The sequence below is a fragment of the Sturnira hondurensis genome, unplaced genomic scaffold (genome assembly GCF_014824575.4).
Source record: "Sturnira hondurensis isolate 20B ecotype Veracruz unplaced genomic scaffold, ASM1482457v3 Scaffold0006413, whole genome shotgun sequence".
Lineage (NCBI taxonomy): Eukaryota > Metazoa > Chordata > Mammalia > Chiroptera > Phyllostomidae > Sturnira > Sturnira hondurensis.
Window position 1 is genome coordinate 13,214,596 of NW_028079044.1, and position 12,475 is coordinate 13,227,070.

General features: G+C 35.1%; 1 protein-coding gene across 1 annotated transcript in view; it reads right to left on the reverse strand.

Moving 5' to 3' along the window:
* Positions 1-12,475, reverse strand: part of PELI1 (pellino E3 ubiquitin protein ligase 1) — a 52,383-nt gene that overhangs the window by 21,834 nt on the left and 18,074 nt on the right. The window lies entirely within an intron of this gene.

Genomic DNA, 12,475 nt, shown 5'->3' on the forward strand with positions numbered 1-12,475 from the left:
ATTTTTAACACAGGCTTATTTTGAAGTTATGGAATTAGATACTTTAAAAGGAATTATTCTATTTCTTAAAAGGCTGATTTAATTAACTATATAAATGCTCTATAAATGTCAGAAGTGTAGCTGCGACACTAACCTACCTTTTGATGATAGTGTAACAGCCTAGCCTATTTTAACAGATTTAGTATAATCTGTTAAGAAACACTCCATTCAAAAAAAACCCCCAAACAAACAACAAAATACCCCCCACAAGAATCAATACAATTCATATGTGAAGAAAGAATGCCCCCTTCAGCACTACCAAATGAATCCTATATTTTGGTTTTGTTATATATAAAACACTGTATATCCCATGCATAAGACTGAGTGAAAATTCAACCCCATTTCCAATTGATCACACTTGTTTATTCCTAGCTTTATACTTTAAAAAACTAGTTGATTCTTTTACACAGCCAAAGATTAACTTGCTTTGTGCTTAATTACATTTAAGACTTTTTAAAAAGCATGCTAAATTCAGTCCTAAAAGTAAATACTAGTTCATGCTTGTTTAATAAGCTGCATACGCAAATCATCTATACCAGTAATTTTCAACCTTTTTCATGTAATGGAACACATAAAATATTACTAAAATTCTGTGGCACACCAGGAAATATATTTTTTGCCGACCTGACCAAAAAATAGTTATAATTTTGATTGATTTACACAAAAAAAGGAATTACCTACCCTTTTTGCTCTAAAGTGACTTTTAAAAATATCAGGTGTCCAAACTTATACATGAGGATTCCTGGTAACAAGAATTAACCAAACACAAATGTATTATGGGACATGACTAATAAGATGCAACTCTATTATATGACCTATATATTTATGGCTCAGGACAGGGCATTCACACTGGATGGCTATTGTCATCTTTTTATTTCACAAGGTAAGGGAAGAGTGGCCAGTGCTCCTGACTAAATAGTATTGCATGTTTTAAAAATTCTTGCAACACACTGGTTGAAAATCATTGATCTATACTATCTACCCATTAAACATATTCAACTTGAATAAGATATTATCTTTTACACAAGATATTCTCTTATATAAACATAGTGTTGGTGGTCCTAAGTCTAATACCTTGTCACCTAACGCCTTGGCACAAGGTGAATTACCCTCCACTTCACAGCACCAAGTTTAATTCTGTTGCTTCCCAGCATTCCACAACTGTGTCACAACCCCTGAAGCTGTTCTTCAGTAAATCTGCTTGTTTCTTTTGCTTGTTCTGCTGGCAGCAGGCCCACAGAGGCTACTGTGGCATAAATCTGTTCAGGTATCCTGTTTTTGTCTGACATAGATACACATCCAGTCCAAGAAACACATTCATACACATGATCTAGGCATAGATTTTGATTTTGGTGTTTGGTGAGCCTGCCTTGGTCATGTGATTCTAGTCTGTTGAAACTGCTCAAGAAGCCGGACATGACAGGTCCAATACTCATACTAAACGGAATGTAGTTGTGACTGTGCCACAACAAAATCTGAGGACCTGCCATTCTTTAGACCAATACACCGACTCTCTTATTAATTGTAGGAGTGTAATTCTTGTTCAACTCCTAGGGCAACCAAGGTATCAATAGCTCACATGAACTACCTTAATGATTGAGAAGAGCATTAAGAGTATGAAGATTCCTACAGCCCTGGCTGGTGTAGCTCAGTGGATTGAGCATGGGCCTGTGAAGCAAAGAGTATGAAGATTCCTTATGTATACCAAGCTCTGTTTATAAAAAATAATCTATCTACTAAGGGAATATATTTTTCTTAAAGATCTCTAATACATCAAAAACAAAACTGCTTTTTTGGGAGAATGTGAACTATTTTTATACGAGAGGACAAGAAAAGAGAAGGACTAGAATTAAATTTTTAAGCTTTTCTTTCCCAATCTGAATTCTGATTTCTTTTGGTCAAGAACTTCATTCTTTTTGCTTTTCACATATGCTGTATTTACAGTGATGTCTGATTAATAACACCATGGAGGTCAGTCAAATACAAAAACAAAACTTTAATGAGCTTTCTTGGCTGGTGGGAACCAGTTACCAAACCTGATCAAATGAACCTAAATCTAAATGACCTTTCCCGTATTCTTCTCCCATATTTGGCTTGGCTCAACGGTGTCTGAAAACTTCCTTGTCTTCATCTACAATGCCTGAACTTCTGGGAACTACCTCAGCTGAGGCCAGGGAACAATGATAAACTTCCAACATACCGTGAAAATGTTTAAAAATCATTCCAGAAAAAACTAAACAAACCTCCCCCTCCCTCCCCACAACTGTACACTTACCCCATAATTTCTAGGCCTTTTCAGTTGTTTTTTCTTTTCTTTTTCTTATGGTCCTATTTTTCTTCTTATTTAGTTGTAGCCTAGGTTTTGATTTTACCCTTGAACACAACTGACCTAGAGCTTGCTTCTTCTTTAATGATGTCTGAGTACTTCTAAGGAAGCAATGAAGCACTCATTCCTCACAGGCCCTTTGCTTCTAGCCACACCCACAGCAGGTGTGTAAATTATTCCATCCTTTAGTTGCACCTCACTGGTGACACTTAGGTCATGTTCCTCTAACCCCAAAGGTAAACTCACATAGAAAGCATTTGTTATTCTGCAGTAATTCTTTCCAGAATATCTACACGTGTCAAGGTTTTTACTTGCCCAATCCATCTAACCCTAATCTTTTTGAGGAAAAGGTACTGTACACTGAAGCCTAAGATTTTTCAGTAAGGCATAATTCTTCCTTGTTGGGACAGGAAGAAGAAAAAAAAACTCACTGGTTTAACTGCGTCATATCACATTTTAAAGCTGGAAAGAACCTTAAAAAATAACCTATTCAACTTGCTCAATTTTCCTTTCAATTTCCTCTATTTTACAGAAGAGAAAATGATCTATATCCAGACAGGGTACGTTACTGATGAAGGCCACAGGACTAAGTAAATAGACCTTTCTGACTACTATACTAGTTTTATTAGTTTTGGAGGCAATAACATAAATTCTAAAGAACAGAGCAGTCAGCCAACAATTGGCTGACAACAATTCATACCTTGTATTAAATAAGTACAATATTATCACAAGATGGGCAAATCTTCACCTCTAGCTTTGTTCTTTGTTATGTGTTATTATAATTTTATACCAGAAAGAGAAAGCTGAAAATAAGTCAAATAAAAGATATAATTGGCAAATAATGGAGATTTGTTTCTTTCTGCTCACCAGATAGGCCATGCCTCCCCAAATTAGCTGTTCACACTCCCACTTTATGGACTTTGCTAATGTGGAAGTCTCCTTAAACAAAAGAAAAAATCTATATACCATAAGTACTGCCACACAGAGGACCAGAACAGATACTTCCCCAAAGAGGACATATGAAGATGTTCAACATCAATCATGATCAGAGAAATGCAAATTAAAGCCACAATGAAATATTGCCTCATATCTGTTAGAATGGCTAGCATCAATAAGTTAACAAACAAGTGTTGGTGAGGATGTGGAACCCTTGGGTGTTGGTAGAAATGCAGATTGGTATAGCCCCTATGGAAAACAGTACTGAGGGGCCTCAAAAAGTTAAAAATGCAACTGCCTTATAACCCAGTGATTCCACTGCTGGGTATATATCTGAAGAAACCCCAAAACAGTAGTTCATAATAATATACAAACCTCTACATTCACTGCAGCATTATCTATAATAGCCAAGATATGGAAGCAACCCAAGTGCCCAACAATAGATGACTGGATAAAAATGTTGTGGATATAATCTCACCATTTGCAACAGCATGGATGGACCTAAAGGGTATTTTGCTAAGCAAAATAAGTCAGTCAGAAAAAGACAAACACCTTATGATTTCATTTATATGTGGAATCTAAAGAACAAAATCAGCAAACAAAACTGAAACAGACTTAATTGATATAGAGAATAGACTGATGGTTACCAGAGGGAAAGAGGTTTGGGGAACTGAGTGAAAATGGTGAAGGGATTAAGTACAAATTGGTAGTTACAAAACAGTCACAGAGATGTAAGTACAGCATAGAGAATATAGTCAATAATACTCTAATGACTGTGTATGGTGCCAGGTAGGTACCGGAAATATTGGGGGGACCACTTTGTGAAGTTTATAATTGTCTAACCATGTTGTACACTTGAAACTAATACAAAATGACACTGAATGTGAGCTATAATGGAAAAACAAAATTTTTCAAAAGAAAAATAATGTAGTGCCACAGATAACCCAAAGTACGGAAAAAATATTTGCAAATCACCTGATAAAGATAAATCTGTATCTAGATACAAATATATAAGGACTCTCACAATTAACTAATAGAAAAAAAATGACCCAATTAAAAATTGCCAAAGGATATGAACAGACACTTCTCCAAAGAAGAAATACAAATAGCCAGTAAGTACATGAAAACATACTCAACATCATTAGCCATTAGAGAAATGCCAATCAAAAGTACAATGAGATACACTCTACACTCCCTAGGATGGCCATGATCAAAAAGACAGACAATGACAAGTACTGACAAGGATGTAGAGAAGTTGCAAACTTGAGGCAAAATGGTGCAGTTACTTTGCAAAATAGTCTGGCAGTCCCTCAAGAGATGATACATAAAATTATCATATGACCCAGGAATTCCACTCCCAGGTGAAATAAAAACATATGTCTACACAATGACCTGTGCACAAATGTTCATAATGCACATTATTCATAAAAGCCAAAAAAGGGAAACAACCCATATGTCCATCAACTGATGAATGAATAAAGAAAATGTGGTATATCCAAACAATGGAGTATTATTTGGCAATAAAAAAGGAATAAAATACTGATACATGCTACAACATGGATGAACTTTGAAAACATTACACTAAGTGAAAGAAGTCAGTCACAAAGGACTATACATTGTTGATCCCATTAATATGAAATGTCCAAAATAGGAAAAAACAGAAAGTAATATTAGTGGCTACCTAGGGCTGCGTTGGGGTAGGGTAGGGACTGGGAGGATTGGGGAGTGACAGCTAAATGCTATAGGATTTTTAGGTGATGAAAATGTCTTAAAATTGACTGTAGTGATGGTTGCACAACTCTGTGACTATACTAAAAACCACTGAGGTGTACACAAGTGGGTGAACTGTGTTATATATAAATTATATCTCAATAAAACTGTTATAATAAACAAAGAGGGCATTTATCACATTCAAAAAATCTGCCATAAACTTAAGATCATTGGTTGTGAACATACATTTGGAATTGAAATACTGTTTTTTTCTGAAGAACAAAACATCAGAAAAACTTGTGCAGCTTTAGAACTTATGTAAGTTTAAAAAAAATCTAGATGTTTATACTTCTTGTAAAACCAGACTGAGGGAACAATCTTTTGAACATTCTATAAGATATGTAAGTTTTCACAGAGCTGAATACTTTCCCAAACCAACTGCCTTTTGTACCAGAAATTACAAAATTCATAATTAGGGTTGGAATTTTTAATCTCATATTCTGTTTCAATCTACCTTTAACTGTAGACATAGATTTCTGTTGATATCTTACATCACTTTAAATAAACGCAACTGAGGGTTGCCATCTCTAACGCCAACCAAGCAATCAATTCTCTGGCACCAACTGGGTGTCCAACCATTGAATTCAATTCTAAATTCTGACACTACCTGGTCTTACCTCAGATGCCACAAGTTAAAGGGCTCAGTCCTACAAGACTGCCCCACTCTAGGTTCCAGTCACACATCCAGGCCACCCTTACTTCTGACAGACTGGCTGTAAGTCAGGAATTCCCCTGTCCTCCTCATGTTCCATAATTACTAGTACAGCTCACGCAACTCAGAAAAACACTTTACTTATGTTTTTCTTTTATTATAAAGGAAAAATATTACCTTAGAATTCTATTTGGCTAAATAGCTAAAAATAGTTAAAAAAACAAATAAAACTAATACTTCTAGTTTATGAGATGGTATCTCTTCACAGCAGGATTATGAAGAGCCACCTTTTTTCCAATAGTCTAGATTAGTACATTCCATTAAATGTTTGTTAATGATTTCTTCTACTAACAATAGCAATTGTGGGCTTCTCTTGCAGTTTAATTAATTTAGGTATTGGAACAATTTTCAAGCTGAGGGCTGTAGTCTCCTTTTAATTTTGTGCGTCTAGAGTCACTAATAATGCAGTTACTAATCCAACAAATTACTATAATGCCAGAAGCCACAGGAGTATTCAAACTAATGCAAAAGGTATGATTCCCTATACTACCACTCATTTACTTTCAGTTATGAAAGAAAGTTATAAATCAATCAACCCAACCCAAATCAGTATAGAACAGGTACCATATTAAAGCAAAAAACCATAGGTGCTATGAGTCTAAATAAATATAGATAGATAGACAGACAGACAGACAGACAGATAGGTAAGGTACTACTACTTTAGTGGAAGAGGATCCAGGGAAAACTTCATAGAAAGAGGGATATCTTAGTTGGGCCCTGGGTGACAAATTAATTTTGATAAGAGAACAGACATTTCAGGTGTTAGAAACAACGTACACCAAGATAAAAAAAAAAAGCAAAGGGGAAAAAACATATTGTGTGCTTTATGTTTTTTTATTGTGTCCTTATGTTCCAAAAGGAAAGGGGAAAGTTAGCAGGCTCCCTGGAGTGAAGGGTTTGGTTAGGAGAAACAGTAAGAAACAGTAAGTCTTTGGAAATCAAGGTCAATGTCTCTAAGCTCAGTGCCTATCAGCAAGCATCAAATAAACATTTAATAAATCAATGAGAAGCGGCTGAAAGATAAAGAAGTGCCTAATACAGTAGGCCTTAAGAGCCAGGGTAAAGAGATTGAACTTGATTTTGGAGTCAATCAAAAGCCTATATATACCCAAGGTTTCAGAGAAGGAAGAAAACAAACATGTCTTATCTACCATATAGCAGATACTAAGAATTTTACATTTGTTAAAGTCAGTCTTCACAATTGTCTTACAATAGATGAGGAAATCAGGCTAAAGAAATTTGCTAACGTCATTTAGACATTAAGTGGCAAAAGCTGATCTGAATTTAACCATGTTCTTTCTACCATTCTACACAGCAATAGTTAATCAACCCAGGGCCAAAATACTGGTATGTCAGGCCCTGGCTGGTGTAGCTCAGTGGATTGAGCGCAGGCCTGCGAACCAGAGGATCGCGGTTCAATTCCCAGTCAGGGCACATGCCTGGGTTGCAGGCCGGTTCCCTGTAGGCCAATTCCCAGCAGGGGACGCACAAAAGGCAACCATACATTGATGTTTCTCTCCCTCTCTCCTTCCCCTCTAAAGATAAGTAAATAAAATCTTTAAAAAAAAAGAATACTGGTATGTCTAACAGCAATGTCTAGGTTAAATATATCAAATTAGAAAGTTTAGTCTCTTTATTACTACATTACGGTAAAATTGGTTTTTGCCAAATTTGGGTGGAATATTGGGATAGTCTGACTGAAAATAGGCTATGGTAAACACATAAAATTCACTTTAGGGATTCTTACGAAGTTGTATCAAAGAGTTATCTTTCCCCCAAATTAATAACAATATAAGAGAAGTTAATCTAAAGATGGAGAGGGAAATAGTGAGTGGCTCAAAAAGTTTGTTTAGCCCTGGCTCATGTAGCTCAGCGGATTGAGCATGGGCCTACGAACCACACGATAGAGGTTCGATTCCCAGTCAGGGCACATGCCTGGGTTGCAGGCCAGTTCCCAGCAGGGGATGCAGGAGAGGCAACCATACATTGATGTTTCTCTCCCTCTCTTCTTCCCTTGCCCTCTAAAGATAAATAAACAAAATCTTAAAAAAAAAAGTCTGTTTAGTTTCTTCTGTGAAATGGCTCTGGGAGCACTTAATTTAACTATATTCAAAACAATTTTGTTAGGCTGCATTGTGACAGTTATCATATCAGTGTGCATTTTTTAAAAAATATCAAAACTGGTGAATTTTTATGTAGCCATTCTAATATTGAAGATGGGAGAAAATAAACATTTTCAGAATTAATGTTTTATTGTTTTAAGAAAGGTAAAAACACAGCTGAGATGCAAAAAAGACTTGTGCAGTGTATGGAAAAAGTGCTGTGACTGACAGAATGTGTCAAAAGTGGTTTGCAAAGTTTTGTGTTGGAGGTTTCTCACTGGACGATGCTCCATGGTTGGGTAGACCAGTTGAAGTTGATAGCAATCAAATTAAGAAACTGAGAACAATCAACATTATACCACGCCGGAAATGGCCAACATACTCAAAATATCCAAACCAATAAAGTTTTGGTGAAACTGAAAAATGTCTTTTATTTTACAGAAAAAACCATATGGACTTTTTTTGGGCCAACCCAATGCATGCTAAATGCATTAGACCAAATGGATGATGTAAGCATAGGACACCCCCACAAAAGACACAGGAAGCATGGCATGGCTCCTTTTTCTAGTTACTTTTTCTCCTCATATTGTCTTGGTAATTCTTTCACTGTTTATATATGAAAATTTATATTGGTGAATACGGATAGCTAGTGTGGGCTCCCTCAGCATTTGTGTATATTGTTTTTCAATTTCTCTCAGAAGGCAGGCTCCATCCTAAGGAAGGTAGAAGACCTATCAGGTGACCAGAGATGAGTTTGTTTCTTTCCTTTTCCTGAGGTTGAAAGGATCAAGAGCAGACCAGTTACTGTGGCTCTCTCTTGAGTGAGATGGAAGGCAAGTATGTAAAAGAAGTAATAAACTGTCACACAAAGCTGGAGAATGCCTTTCAAACTATTTAACACTAGCCAGGACAAAACTGACCAAGAGGAATTTCCATTTGATGTTGAATATGGTTTGTATATTTTTAGGTACTGAGAACCAGGGCAAATTTGACTAAGAATGAATTTACCTTTAGGGATAAGGAACTAGGTGGGCAGCACCAGAAGAAAACTAAAGAAACTATTAATTGATTATGTTGTTTAATATTTGTATTACAAAATGTAAAACCTCACTTAAAACTCAGTTCAGTGTAAACAGAAAGTATGACAATTATCTTTCCCCTTTATATCTTGACAATAGAGAAAATAAAAATTTGTAGGGAGATCATAATTTAGTAAATTATGACATCATAGCAAAGTTTCCTAAACAATGTGCAGTCAGTCAGGTTTTTAACATGGATGAATCTGATTTGACTTGGACGTGGATGCCTTCTAGAACTTTACTGAATTAAAAATGTATTCATTTAATGTTCTTTTAACTGTTTTTCTCAAACTCTTTTCAGTAAGCCCTTGACTGCAACAATTGCCATTTGCCAAGCTCGTGGTCAAAGTAATACTGTACCTGCTTGGAGGAACTAACCTGGAAAATCTAGATGGTAGCCTCAGTTACAATTTGAAAATCAAAATTTAGCTCCCTCTAACTACATTTCTTAGGACTAACCACTAGACAGGAACAGATTATTTTCTTCAAACTGATTTTCCACATTATCTTTTTCCTCAATCAATCTTCTAGATAAAAACAAGCTCTTCCCATTCACATAATTCAGAATCTATATTCTATACTGTAAATACCTGAAAAGAAGGAATGCTGTTAAATTGAGTTGCTTTCAAGTAATTTCAGCATAGGGTAAAATTGGGTAGATAAAAAATAACCAGTTTTCTTCACACTCAAAACTGAGAACCTATTTATATCAAAATTGAGATCCAAAGGTGTGGGAGTATATACACAAAGGTAAGGGGGGATGTGGTTTTAAAGCCCAGAAGAGTAATACCACCCTATCCTGAAATTTCTAAAATTGATGTTAGTTCAATAAACATTGATGGAGTGCCTAGTATGTATGGATCAGGTACTTCCGCTAGGACTTATAAATTCAAAGATTAAATGAGAAATATTTTTAACACAACTACCAGAATTTAAAAAAAAACTATTTTTCTGAGATTTCCTGTTTTAATGATAAAAGAGTCTTAAGCAAGTAAAGTTATAAATGATACACTCCTATGCTTTTAAAACAAAGTGATCAGATTTGCAAATGTATTTTTCCAAAGTACAATATACTTTTTTATTGCCATGAACATCTTTTTTATCTCTGTCCCACTTAAGGAAAAAAATGAGCAGGACCTCAAAAATTTCTTAAAATTTTACATTTTAACCAAACTTACAGTGAGTAAGAAACTCACTTACAGTGAGTTGAACTAATGTGATATTCAGAGTGAGTTCTTTTTTATTTCATTTGCTTTTATGTTATCTTTGATTATTAAAGTTTCATTGTAAGTATACAAGAGTATGTTTAAACTTTTACAGATATCTCTGAATTTCATACACCTTAAAATTCTCAGCAAGGATCTCCTCTATTAATATTAACAGCTGTCAAAGCATTGGGTTTGATTTAAGCTAACATAATTATTTTTCATAATAGAAATAAACAAGATTCCAAATAATATATTGTTCTTTCTCTTTGAAGCCCTTAGATATAAAATTGCTGATATTTGAATCTATGTTTGGTGGGGTTTTTTTTGTTGTTGTTTGTTTACCTTTGACCATAGAGTCTATTACTGTGTTTACTGAGCCAAATATCTACAAGAACAATTAGCAACGCTTCCTATTTATTCTAACTAAATCAATCAGGTTATTCACACATTTACTAAACACTTGCCAAAAGCTCTTTTCTGGGTATCAATAAAAAACAATCTTATAGTAAAGGCTTATTTTGTTTATGTATCTTTTTTTTTAAAGCCAAGGTTCTCAAATTCACTGTGTTACTTTGCAACTCTTGCTTCACTTTCCTTCAACATTGCGTAGGTGGAGGAAAGAAACCAAGACATTCAGAACAAAATATGAAGTAAAGGAAAATTTTTAGACAGCAATAAATTGTGAAAATGACTTAAACTCACTGTCAGAACAATCTTTTATAGAGAAAGATAAATGTAAGCACTTTAATATACCCTTGACATTCAATTAAAAAATAGGCTCTGAATACCATAAATTCAGATCTTATTTGTTCAAACTAATTTGGACTCTTTTTTAAAATTTTATTTAATTGTTGTTCAAGTATAGTTTTCTGTCTTTTGGATTCTTTCATATAACCAATACTTCAATAAACTGCAATTAAAATAGGTTTTGTTTAACTGCTATTCTTAGTACTTCTATGGTGATTGTGAAAATCTTCTTCAGTAAATATTTAGGCTATTTCTAAACTTTCCAAGACCACTGATTTAAAGTCATACTGTATTTTGGAAGGTTCACTTTAAGTGAGCCATCTTGTGCCTTAGCTGGTGCAGCTCAGTGGATTGAGTGCCAGCCTATGAAGCAAAGGGTCGCTGGTTCGGTTCCCAGGCAGGAAACATGCCTGGGCTGTGGGCCAGGTTCCCAATTGGGGCACGTGAGAAGCAACCACACATTGGTATTTCTCTCCCTCTCTTTCTCCCTTCCTTCCCCTCTCTCTAAAAATAAATAAATAAATAAAATCTTTAAAAAAATTAAGTGAACCATCTTATATTTGTAGAATGCACCAACACCTATATCAAAACCAAGCAAATACATACATTGCTGATTCTAAAAGAGATAGAACACAGTCAACAATTGCTAATATTGCTGATCCATACAAAGCCACAGGAATTTCTTTAATGACTCCAATGTTAATCTAGCACCTTCTATGGTAATGTATATACTATTAAGTTTTATTCAAATCACTGATTATCCTCCTGGAAGTTAGAAACATCCTAATTTTTGTTAGAAATGCTTCTCAACTGTTAATTATACTACTAAGAATTATTGTGATGGCTGAAATAGAAAGCTCCTCATTTGATGTGTCCTAATAAGCTCTATTACTTTTGATTTTTAAGTTTTAAACTATGTGTCTTCTGGATCTAACATAATCTGTATTTTTTCCAACTCTCCCCCCTATTTAAAGTGACATGGCTATCCCCGTCTATGTCACATGTATCACACATTTTTTGACACAAACAAGACTGAATATATAATAAATGTTCAGTAAACAGTAACTATTTTAATATTGTTACTATTTACCTGTAAAACAGTCTGCTAACATTTCAAAATCCATTTTATACGTCTTTTCAAATCAGTAAATCTTTCTCGTCCCCTAACCTCTTAGCCTTATAGCCAGCTTTGCATTATACTGTATTTTTCAGACTCTAAGATGCACTCGCACCCCTCAAATCTGGGGGGAAATAGGGGTGGGTCTTATAGTCCAAATGTACGTTACCTGGCTCACGGGGGGGCGGGCAGTGGAGCAAGGTCACAGGTTATTAAATATTTTACCACATTTTTTGCGTCAAAATGTGCCCCTCTATTTTCCTCCTCTAAAACCTAGGTGCGTCTTATGGTCTGATGCATCTCATAGTGCTAAAAATACAGTAGTTATGTATGACTTTGTGCTATCTCCTATCAAAGCTGAAAAATCAAGGGGAAAACTATGCCTTGCTCAATTTGCAGCACTTAATAATAAAAGAAAATGTTAAATATATGATATGTT